The 12130-nt window shown below is 38.6% G+C and overlaps 1 protein-coding gene across 1 annotated transcript in view; it reads right to left on the bottom strand.

The window, feature by feature from the left end:
* The window catches only part of LOC149448992 (centlein-like), a gene marked incomplete at its 5' end in the record, with an annotated part of 181161 nt that overhangs the window by 60707 nt on the left and 108324 nt on the right, over positions 1-12130 (bottom strand). The window lies entirely within an intron of this gene.

Raw genomic sequence — 12130 nt, 5'->3', positions numbered from 1 at the left:
GGCTGTTTACAAGCTGCAGGGCTTGCAAACAAGCTATGAGAACGCTCCTCAGCACTCGCACAGTTAATTGAGAATTACAAGCCATTAGCCACAATGGCTGATAGTATTTCTCATTCACAGAACTCAGTGAATGAACTGACAAGGCTGTGTGGGTAAAGACCAGCACAGCAGCGCTATTTTCAAAATGTGACAGTGGATGCAGGGAGAAGACTCCGCGCTTACTGTCACAGGGGAAACTGGGGGCGCAGGTCTGGAAACGTGAACTTAACCTTTAAATCTGGTTGTTGCTGGTTAAACATATTACACAAAATATCACCAAATGGAAGGAGCACTGCATGGCAATATACAGAGGATACAATAATGCATAGGGAGGTTTGTGGCAAAAGCCAGTAAAACTGAGCTAACCCTTTATGCTTACAGTAGATAAATAGGGGGAAAAAAAAATCAAAGTTTACTAGCTGTTAAGTTATTTATTTGCACAAAGTCGTTGAAAATGGTACTTACTAATAAAGTACAAAAGTAGTCTAAATTCCTTTGTACCTATGCAACCTAAAGTGTAAGTAAACTCAAAAACAAAGATTGAATATACCAAATCTTACCGGTACCTAGATGTGATGACCACATTTGTTTTCATTAGTTTTCCTTTTATTTTCATCTGGTAATCCTGCCAATACAACATTTCCTGTTCTAGAATAACAATGCTCACTCACTGTGTATATCTATGAAAGAGCAGCCTTGTCACCCAAGGACAGGAAATTTTAAGGGCTACACCTTCCCCTCTCCTCATCTCTATAATATGGCGGGGAGTGTTCTGTAGTCCACAGAGAAAAATGGGGATTACATTGTATGAGATCACACATGCAGAATGCCCAGAACACTGGACAGCACTTTGAATTGCATATTTAACAGACCAAAAGAGATAAGACAATTTTTGCTCATTGTTAGGGTTTACATACATGTTGTTAAACAAATGGCATGTAAAGACACAAAGGTTTACAACACTATGGAATCATTGTAGTACATTGCCCAGGTAGGCTAAAAATAAATACGTGCAGAAAATGTTAGCACTTGTCTATCTAAGATAGATTCACATGTAAACTACAAAAAGTTACATGGTGTGATACCTTTTTACAATATCCTTTGATCAAGAATTCTTTATAAACCAGCCGCCCCCTCCCTCAAAAGGAAATCCTCCATCACATTTTAAAGAGTTCTAATATATCCAAAATACTAATATGAATCACACTAATAAGGTATTTCTGTGAGAAGAAAGAGCTGTTTAGAGCCAACTTTTAAATTGTCAAAGTTTATAAGAAATACTCTTGCATGATAGTTCCCATTTACAGTTTATAGTGGATCCTGCCTGCAAAACATGTGCAGCTGTTATTTTATTTCCACTTAAAGCTGACCTTGAGGCAAACTGGTAAATACACAGATGAAAAGCATATACGAGAGCTGGTTTACCTGCCGAAAGGATTTGTATTCCTGTTATTCTAGTCCTGAAATGCATTCAGCTCTGCAACAAAGCACAGCCTTGCCTAGCAGGGGAGGGGACCTAATCTTTCTTTGCTGCAGTTTCACTTTCCTATCTGCCCAAACCATGTGAAACAGACAAGAAAGCAGAAAGGAGTAACAGTACACTGATGAGCTCATCTCTTGGTCATTCTGTTTTCTCCTCCTATCAGCGTGCATCTTGCGGATTGGCACCTTGTGCTGACTTTTTTGAGCACTGCTGTACAAAAACTTCAAGAGGCTGATATCAAGGTAAATTAAAGCATTTACACTACTTACAATAAAAAAAAAAATAATTTATCACAAAGCTGCTATTTTTTTTTTATAGCTGCCTAGATTTCGGCTTTAACTTCAACTACTGCACACACCTGCGGTAGGATCAAACCACCTGCAAAGAGACAGGTGCGTTTTTTTCACATGTTTAACCCCTCACTTCCCTGAGTATCAGATATCTTTACATAGTACCATAGGATGTAAGGGTAATATGAGAAAACTTCGTATAGAGAAATAGTGTGGGAGAAATTACCACATGCTGTGATGGAGATCATGGATGAAAATATAATTATCAGTAAATGTGGGGAAATGTGGGACCACTGCACGATGGCACACTTACTACAATTTGTTGCTTCCTGGCCTGTATGGACAATGCAGGGAAAAGAGAGCTGAAGAGGATTGTATTTGGTTGCTGCCACAGCCTAGAGGCAAAGTTCACCTCTAGCATTAGACGCAGATGTCCTGCTGTGTTTGAGACCCCTTCCCTACCGAACAGATTGGCCCAGAGAGGACAGCAGGGTGTTCGCATTTCTGGATGAGTCAGGAGCCCAGGGGAAGTGTCCCCTTGGCAGGGATCAAGGGAGAAAACAAGACGGTGGCCTGCAGTCACGTGTTTGCAGATTTCACTAAGCCCCAAGGAGACTCAGGACTAAGCCTGTTGTGAGAACAGCCAGGAGCCTGTGCATAGGGCTCGCGGCTTCTGTGAATGATCATGCAGTTGGCTGCAATGACCAGAGAGGAATGAGAGCATGCTTTGTAGATAAGGAGCAGACTATCAAGAGACCACAAGGCTACTGTTGTGCTTTGCACTGTGAAATGTTCCATCTAAAGAAAGACTGCAGAGAGATTTTCAGTGGCAAAGAAATGTAGGGCAACGCCATAGGAAGAGAATCATCGAGGAGCACAGGCTTGAGAGGGAGGCCAAGAGCTGCAGGCTGCCTTTCATCTGACTTTAGCCAGAAGCTGCTGCCTAGCTTAAATCTACATCTATACTGTCTGTAGGATTGTCTGATGGGGAACTGTCAGCACCTTGAGGGGCATCATTGGAGTTCCTGTGTGGTGAGAGGTCTTTCAACTACACTTGGTGTCTAATTGGCTGTGCTTTGTTGGGATTCACAGGGAAGAATTTGTTGAGGGAGTGCTCCATTGAGAGAGTTAAAGGGCCCCAACACCAGCAGGGCTGTAACTATTCTCAACTAGCCATTGGCTAGTAAGGGACTGAGAGGCATAGATAGGTTGCTTAACAAATTGTACTGTTGTCTGACATTGTCTGTAATTTTAGTTGGACTGTTCTAACCCTGTCTTTACTGAATGGAAGTTACTCTAACCAAAATTCTCTTTCAGGGCTTTTGCCTGTTTAATAAAGCCCATTTTAAAATCACAGGTGTATCAATTAAATTGAATACAGACAGGGAAGATCATCACAGGGAAGAACAGAAAGACACATTGACACCCCGGTCACATCAAGCCACGACTTTGAAATCGTGCGACTTACAGTGAAGTCGCACGATTTCACAGTCGGGGTACATGCCGATTTCAGGTGCGATTTGTAAGACATCTGACACAGGTGTCTATGCAAATCGCACCAAAAGTAGTATATGTATATACTATATGTATATACAGTTGTGTTCAAAATAATAGCAGTGTGCTGAAAAAAGTGAATAAAGCTCAAAATCCTTCTAATAGCTTTTATTTCCATACACACAAATGCATTGGAAACACTACACATTCTATTCCAAATCAAAACATGAAGAAAAATATATCAAATTTGTGTTGTTCCTCTAAAAAAAAATGAAGAAAAGTGAAAATTAGACTGTTCAAAAAAAATAGCAGTGTTTGTATTCTTCTTTACAAACTCAAACATTGACTATATAAACTGAAAAATGTTTGAAGATTTTGCTTTCCTTTGAATCACTTAATGAATATTTAGTTGTATAAGCACTGTTTCTGAGAACTGCTGTACATCTGTGTTGCATGGAGTCAACCAACTTCTGGCACCTGTGAACAGGTATTCCAGCCCAGGATGATTGGACTACATTCCACAGTTCTTCTCTATTTCTTGGTTTTGCCTCAGAAACTGTATTTTTGATGTCACCCCACAAGTTTTCTATTGGATTAAGATCCGGGGATTGGGCTGGCCACTCCATAACGTCAATCTTGTTGGTCTGGAACCAAGATTTTGCACGTTTACTGGTGTGTTTGGGGTCATTGTCTTGTTGGAACACCCATTTCAAGGGCATTTCCTCTTCAGCATAAGGTAGCATGACCTTTTCAAGTATTCTGATGTATTCAAACTGATCCATGATCCCTGGTATGCGATAAATGGGCCCAACACCATAGTATGAGAAACATCTTCATATCATGATGCTTGCACAACCATGCTTCACTGTCTTCACAGTGTACTGTGGCTTGAATTTAGTGTTTGGGGGTCATCTGACAAACTGTTTCCGGCCACTAGACCCAAAAAGAACAATCTTACTTTCATCAGTCCACAAAATGTTGCGCCATTTCTCTTTAGGCCAGTGAATGTGCTCTTTGGCAAATTGTAACCTCTTCAGCACATCTTTTTTTCAACAGTGGGACTTTGCGGGGGCTTCTTGCAGATAGCTTGGCTTCACATAATTGTAACAGTACTCATAGGTAACTTTAGACCTTCTTTGATCTTCCTGAAGCTGATTGTTGGCTGAGTCTTTGCCATTTTGGCTATTCTTCTATCCATTCGAATGGTAGTTTTTCGCTTTCTTCCACGTCTTTCAGGTTTTGGTTGCCATTTTAAAGCATTTGCGATCATTTTAGCTGAGCAGCCTATCATTTTCTGCACTTCTTTATATGTTTTCCCCTCTCCAATCAACTTTTTAATCAAGGTACGCTGTTCTTCTGAACAATGTCTGGAACGACCCATTTTCCTCAGAATTTCAGAGAGAAATGCATGTACCAGCATGTACAACATTTGCTGCCTTCCTTCCTTAAGTAAGGGCAATAATTGCCACCTGTTTTTCAAAGAATGAATGACCTCACTAATAGAACTCCACACTGCTATTATTTTGAACATGCCCCTTTCAAATAGTGATTCAATTACACAGAATCAGCAGCATGCATGTCATGACTGTTGGGTCTGTTGGATTTCTATTACTCTACTACACCTGCTAGTAAATTGTTTGCCATGTAGAAATATTATTTCTACCAAAAACAGTGATTGATCAAGTTAGTGATGTCTGACTGCTATTATTTTGAACACAACTGTAAGTACTCTTTGACCCCTGTAATTGCGGACAATAGGGTGCGACTTGGCATAAGATTTGCAAGTCACATGGCATGCAAATTGCATGCGCCAAGTCACACCCAATGTGATTGGGGTGTTAGCCTACTGTTCCTCCAGAAGATTTGCTACAGATATATCATATATTTACCTTTAGTAAAGAAAAAAGCTGTGTCCAAGCTATCCACAATCAAGAATGTATAGCTTACATTCTTAACAAGCAGTAAAAAGAACCTTAACTTTTTACTCCTGGTCTGATTTTTTCATTTTTGTACACACATTAAATGCACAATTTTGGCCTGAAGAATACTTGTAACCCCTCCAACATTATATACAGTATTTTCTGAAAGCAGAAAACCTATGGAATAAAATGATGGTAGTTGCAAATGTGTATGCCATGCAACAAATGCACAACAATTAGCAAACCTATATTTTCACAAAAAAGTGCATAATTTTATTGTACACAACCGCAATATAATCCTCATTTTTTTTGTAAAATATAATAAATGAGATTATGTCTATGTGCTAACAAATATGTCAGGCCTGAAAATTCTGTGACAAACTACAATACTCAAAATTTTACACTGCTGATGCTTTATAAACCCTTGTCTATATTCCAATCGCACACGTTCCTGGAAGCAGGGCTCATCAATAGCAGGTGCTGTAGCAACTACCAGCTGGACCTGGAAACATCGCAGGCAAATGTACATATTTGCCAGCACACCATGGATCTCCAAATATGGTCCAAAGAAGTTTTTATTGCAGAAGGATCACATCACAGAAAAAAGTGCAACGTTTCGGAGCCATGCAGCACCACTTCATCATGCATCACAGTCTTTGGACCATATTTGGAGATTCATGGTGTGCTGGCGAATATGTACGTTTACTTTATAAACCCTAACAGCTCATCAGTTTTGAATTAATCATAAATGATGGCCCTAGAATTATTCCTCTCACTACGTGTGCTTGGCGATCTTATGTGTTTCACAACTGGATTTTATGTACACATTAGTGCTTCTTTTTACCATTATTTATCATTTATGTATACTGTATGTACTGCCATTACAAGAGGGCTTACAAGCTCTTGATGAGATAGCATTGTGCAGGTGACAAGCATTGTATTCCCTGCATTGTTCCTAAGCAAATCAGGCACTAGCAGTACTTCATCTGCTGTTTTCCTGATAATTTAACAGTTGTGAGACCAGAAAAGCTTTACAACCACCCTAATCACTTCTTCACTAGAACCAAGAGCCTGCTGACAAATTAAAAAAAGCTCCTGGCTGCTAATGCAGCCACTTCCAAAGAAAGTACAGTTGTTCTGCCTTCAGCAGTTATAAGAGCAATGCAATTGCATCTATGTGTATTTCCTACATTTGTGACCAACCTAACCACTTCAGCTCCAGAAGATTTTACTCCCCTTCAATAATGAGCCATTTTTTACTATTTAGACCTGTGCTACTTTAATAATTGTGTGGTCATGCAACACTGTACCCAAATGAAATTTATATAATTTTTTTTCACACAAATAGAGCTTTATTTTGGTGGTTTTTGATCAGCATTCGTTTAATTTTTCATTATATAAACAAAAAAAGACCAAAAATGTTGAAAAACAAATACATTTTTGTTACTTTCTGTTATAAAACATATCCTATTAAAAAAATAAAAAATCACATTTCTTCATAAATTTAGACCAAAATGTATTCTGATACGTCTTTTGTAAAAATAGAAATCCTAATAAGTGTATATTAATTGGATTGTGTGAAGGTTATAGCATCTACAAATGATGGTATCTATACTGGAATTTTTATCTATTTATTTTTTTTATACTAGTAATGGCAGGTATGATCGATTTATAATGAGACTGTGATAGTGTGGCAGGCAATCTGACACTGCCACTTTCTGGGAACTAGCTGGCACTGACATCTTCAGTGACACTAATACAGTGATCAGTGCTTATAATATATATTGTCACTGTACTAATGACACTGGCTGTGAAAGGGATTAACATGTAGAAGAAAAGGGTTAACTGTATGCTTAACAATGTTTTCTGTGTGTACTGTTTTTCTAAGCAATGTGCAAGTATTTATTCCCTGCTTTGAATGGAGAAAAAAAACAAGGCACATCGCTTCTGTCTGTAGAGAGCCCTATGTTGCTTACCAACACAGAGCTCTCTTCTGTCATTCGCTCACCCAATCAGCGGGTCCCAGCCCTAAATCATTGAAGAGGAGAGCTGCCAGCCCGCAGTATATCTGTATGGGCCAGTCAGCAAGCAGTTGTTTATGCTTCCCCCTGTGGTCATTGCTTTAACTACAGTCAATTCTCTGTGTATTTGCCCTTCTATATGATGTAAGTTCCTTCCCTTCTAATTGTGAGTTACTTTCTTGTTCCTGCCAAACACACATTGAGGTTCAGAAAGAAACATTCCTTTTGACCTTACAGTGCAAATGCCAACATCTACTGCATCATATTGTCTGCCTTAACCCTTGTACATGCAACAGAGACATTTGAGGTTGTTAAGCATTTGGTAAGTTCAGCTATCTGATGAAGAGTGTTTGCAGTGATCATCTCTACTACATTCAGGCTAGGCATAGATTTCTCAGGAAAGGATAAGTCTCCAAAAACTAGAGTCAGAATAATGAGAACGCATTTATATGAAAAGTTCCATCTATACAAATTACTTTGGCAACAGAAAACAGTTTAATACATGCAATGTATAGAGGCAGGGTCAGAAGCTTAAATTCCAAATAAATAAATAAGATAAATTAAATATAAATACATAAATGTCCCACAACCTAATAAATGTCCCAAAATACTTTCATAATCCAAAAAATATCTGTGTGAATATTCCAATTTGATTTGTATATAATCCAGTGTAGACTTTTCAAACTCTTCGTGAACCTCAGAACAAAAAAATGTAAAATAGTGTATTACCCTTTGACTTCTAAGTAATAAAGTGATAACAAGTGTATCATGCAAAATCCATAGCGTGCACACTACACACATGGAAGGAAGAAAAAAATAAATAAATAAATATACATAAAATAAATAAATAAATCAATATAATATTTCTAATAGTGAAAATAACAAATCCCCCAAAAATAGCAATACTGCACGCGATACCTCCACGTACTGAAGGCTAATAGTGAATACTTCAAACAAAATACTGAAAAGTAATAGTGAACACTTCAAACAAAGTGACAAATCAAGTGTTATGCTCCACTGGCGAAAGGTGGATAATTACCCTTATGAACAATAGGCTATAAACATAGGATAGTGGCAATCTCCAATGCTTCTATTTCTCCTCTTGTTTTTACTCTTCCATATCCTCTTAGAGCAAGAAGGAGAGATTCAGCGGTATGCAGTATATAAAAGAACACTTTAATACGATTTCTTACATTAAAATTGGTGACATTCAGCTTCCAATCCTCAGAACAGTGAAGGTGTAGTCCCTGGTATGAAAACCAGCATGTTTCCCACTTTCAAAATGGCCGCGGTCGCACTTCCGGTTTGCATGAGTGCATCACACGTCACGTGTTCCGACGCGTTTCGTCACTTCCTGGACTTTTTCTCAAAGGATCCCTAATCTTATTTATTTATTTGGAATTTATCTTATTTATTTATTTGTATTTTGGGTGAGGTATTGAGATTACTTCAAAAAGTTTACATATTATTTACATACTTTCAAAGGTGAAAGGTTTGCTTTTCTATTTTGGGTATTTAGTGACTATTGGAGTAGGAAGTGCACGAATTTGTGTTTCTTTTGAGGGTCAGAAGCTTCCCCCATGGCTCCATGCTGTCATTGTCACTATGGTTGAGTCTATGGCTACAGAAAAATGGACATAAAATGGCACCGTAAGTGAAGTCCCTCAGCTCCCATCTTTTCGGTGTACCTTATTTACTAGAACACTATGCAAAGCGGTGTTAGATTGTTGAAGGAAATACCTTCAAGCTGGCATAACTTTACTTACCAGCCACCATACAGTGAGTGGTAAGGGAGACAGGAAACATATCTAGAAGATCATGCCATCTTTTCCAGTCTGAGCATCATATTTTCTTTGGTGGTTTATTTATTTTTAATTGTGCCAATAATTTGGCACTTTCTAACAATTTTTCTAATTATTATTATACAGGATTTATATAGCGCCAACAGTTTGCTCAGCGCTTTACATTATAGTGGGAGACAATACAGTAACAATACAGTTCAATACAAGAGGGATTTGAGGGCCCTGCTCCTTGGAGCTTACAATCTAGGAGGGAGGGGTGAATAGTATAGTAGGTAGTCACTGTGGGGGATGGAGTGGTTGGAGTGTAGGATTCCAGAAAGGAGCAGAGGGCGGGATAGGCTTCCCTGAAGAGAAAGGTTTTCAGTGATCACCGAAAGGCAAGTAAAGTAGATGATAGTCTGATAGATTGGGGTAGGGAGTTCCAGAGGATGGGAGACACCCTGGAGAAGTCTTGGAGACGGGCATGGGAGGAGGAGATAAGGGAGCTAGAGAGTAAGAGGTCTTGCGAGGAGCGGAGTGTACGGTTTGGGAGATATTTGGAGATAAGATCAGATATGTAAATTGGGGCAGTGTTGTGGATGGCTTTATATGTCATTGTTAGAGTTTTGAATTTTATCCGTTGGGCAACTGGGAGTCAGTGGAGGGATTGGCAGAGAGGGGTGGCTGATATAGAACGATTAGTGAGGTGGATGAGTGGCAGCAGCAGAATTATGTGTCAACAGCATATTATTATTGCCATTGCTGTAGTATTTATCACTGTGACAGTGCACGTTTCACCTGAGGATATGGGTTAGATTTCAGGCTAATAATTAATATTAAAGTTAAGGGTCAGACTGCGTTGAAGGGTCATTGCCTATTTTTCAGATGTAATTACTGCATAACCCATTTGATGAATTCTTGCATCAAAAAGAAAAGAAGCAGTTTCATAAGCTTAAAATGCATGCATTGGTCAGACAGTTTAAAATAATCATATCACAGGACAGGTTTTGCCAGGAAACACAGTGAGGAAGACACCTGGGTTTTTCGGTAAAGCTCCTAATAGATACACCTGAAACTTGCATTGACAAGAATTGTATGTATAAACTGATAGTAAATGTAAGTTCAATCTCAAAAGCCACTTGCAGATGTTTTTATTTTCAGTGTCTGTTTAAAAGAGCTTATGAATTCAGGTGACCTGAGGACATTATTTTGTACCTTATCAGAATTTCATAGGTATGAAGCAGGAGACAAAGATTTCCCTGAAGCCAATCATTGGTGTAAGTTAAAGTGGAGCTCCACCCAAAATGGGAAGTTCTGCTTTAAGGCCTCAGCCCCCGTTCCCCATTAAGGATTGGCACCTTTGGGGAACAGGTACACGATTTTGACAAGTACCTGCTCCCACTTTCACTGCGATCACCCAGGCGATCAGAAGCAGAAGTTCTCCCCCCCCTCCTCCAGTCATCCGGGACACGGGACAGTGGGCACCTGGCTGTGAAGCTGCAAGCTTCCGGGGACACAGGACAGCCGGTGAACCCGGATGAGGTGAAGACACAGTTTTTGTAGCTGCTAACTTTTATTTTTTTCACTGGAGACTGGAGCTCTGCTTTAATTCAAAATCCCTGCCTCTCAGTGATGATGTTCCAGTCAACCTGTTCACCCAAAAATAGACAAGAACCTGCTTGCTAATTTTAAACTGCTCTTCTCCTTTCCCTTCACAGGTAGGTAAATCATCTCCAAGGTATGTTCTGTCAGACTGCAGGTTAGAATACTGCATGTGTTCCTACATACTGTTTATTGGATTTATTTAGCGTTATAGTTATATATTTTTTAAGATTTTAACTACTCATATTAATAAATGTATATTAAGAAAATTATTTTAGAGATGGCTATAGATGAAATATTTTTACAAAAATTTAATATTTATTTGCTGTAGCTAGAAATAATGTCTGTGAAAAAAATCTAATTTTCTACAATACTGGTACATTATGTTAAGAAAGAGATTGAAACAAAAATAGAAATGTTCAAATCCTCCCTAAACCTTTTAATAATATTTCACTCTGTAACAAGATCATTTTTAATAAAGATTTAAATCCTAAAACTTTGCACTGTAAAAGTGACAAGCGAGTTGCCTTTGCACTGTGACTTTTAACTATGATAATTACATGAATAAATGATCTGCAGCAGTCTGACATGTAGTCAACTACACTGCCGGGGCAATTTGGCACAATTCAGAAAAAGACGTAAAAAGACAGGGTATGCTTTAATAATAACGAGAACAGATGTTTAAAGGGACAAAAGTAACAGAGATCATGTGTGTTGGAACAATCAATGAGCCAACTTGAGATCAAAACTAGACATGAAAGAATCTGAAACCTGAAAGCTTTAGCAGTAAGAAAAGAAGGGAAAAAAACACTAGATCAAAACTTCACCCTTACTAATGACCCAACCACATGTATGAGCCGCTGTCCAATTTCTCCATTCACATAGGCGTTCTTTTCTATTGTTGTCAGCTGTTCTGCAAAGCCTTTAGTCCTGGTTAGCAGAGTCAGTGAACAACTCCTTTGGAAAATGCGGGACTTGAGATCATAGTTTGTATAGTAGCCTGTTCAACGTGAGTACTTAAAACCTGTACACCCTCCATTCTGAGCCTAATGTCCTGGCTTTGCTACCATGGTCTTGAGTTCTCTGATCATGTACTGCTTCACAAAGGCAAGAGTTCAACTCTACTTTAGGAATGTTGTCTCCCTGACTTTTTTTCTCTGCACTTTATCTACAATGCATCATTTTCCTTAACAAATGAGTTCTTTAACACTGGAGAAGCTGCCTATGATTATTGTAATCATAGCTAAGGGGAGAAAGCTGTGCACAATAATTTGACCAATCTGGCCCTCAGACCTCTTTATACTTAAATAGTGTCTGATAAATGTTTAAAAAGAAAGTATTATAGTTCTGATAACCTTTAAAGTTTTTATAATTTCGATCCTGTGCAAAAAATGACAGATGGAATCTGATTTGTTATCATGCAAAACACTTTTTCAGGTAGTTTTATACTCCTAACAATGAATAATTTAAGTTTCTGTCTTTGGGGAACAAGTGCCTGGAA

Source organism: Staurois parvus, unplaced genomic scaffold (genome assembly GCF_062004578.1).
Source record: "Staurois parvus isolate SC_StPar_1 unplaced genomic scaffold, SC_StPar_1.0 ptg000644l, whole genome shotgun sequence".
NCBI classification, from domain to species: domain Eukaryota; kingdom Metazoa; phylum Chordata; class Amphibia; order Anura; family Ranidae; genus Staurois; species Staurois parvus.
Note: the sequence above shows the minus strand (reverse complement) of the source record. Positions and strands in the feature narration are given on the sequence as shown.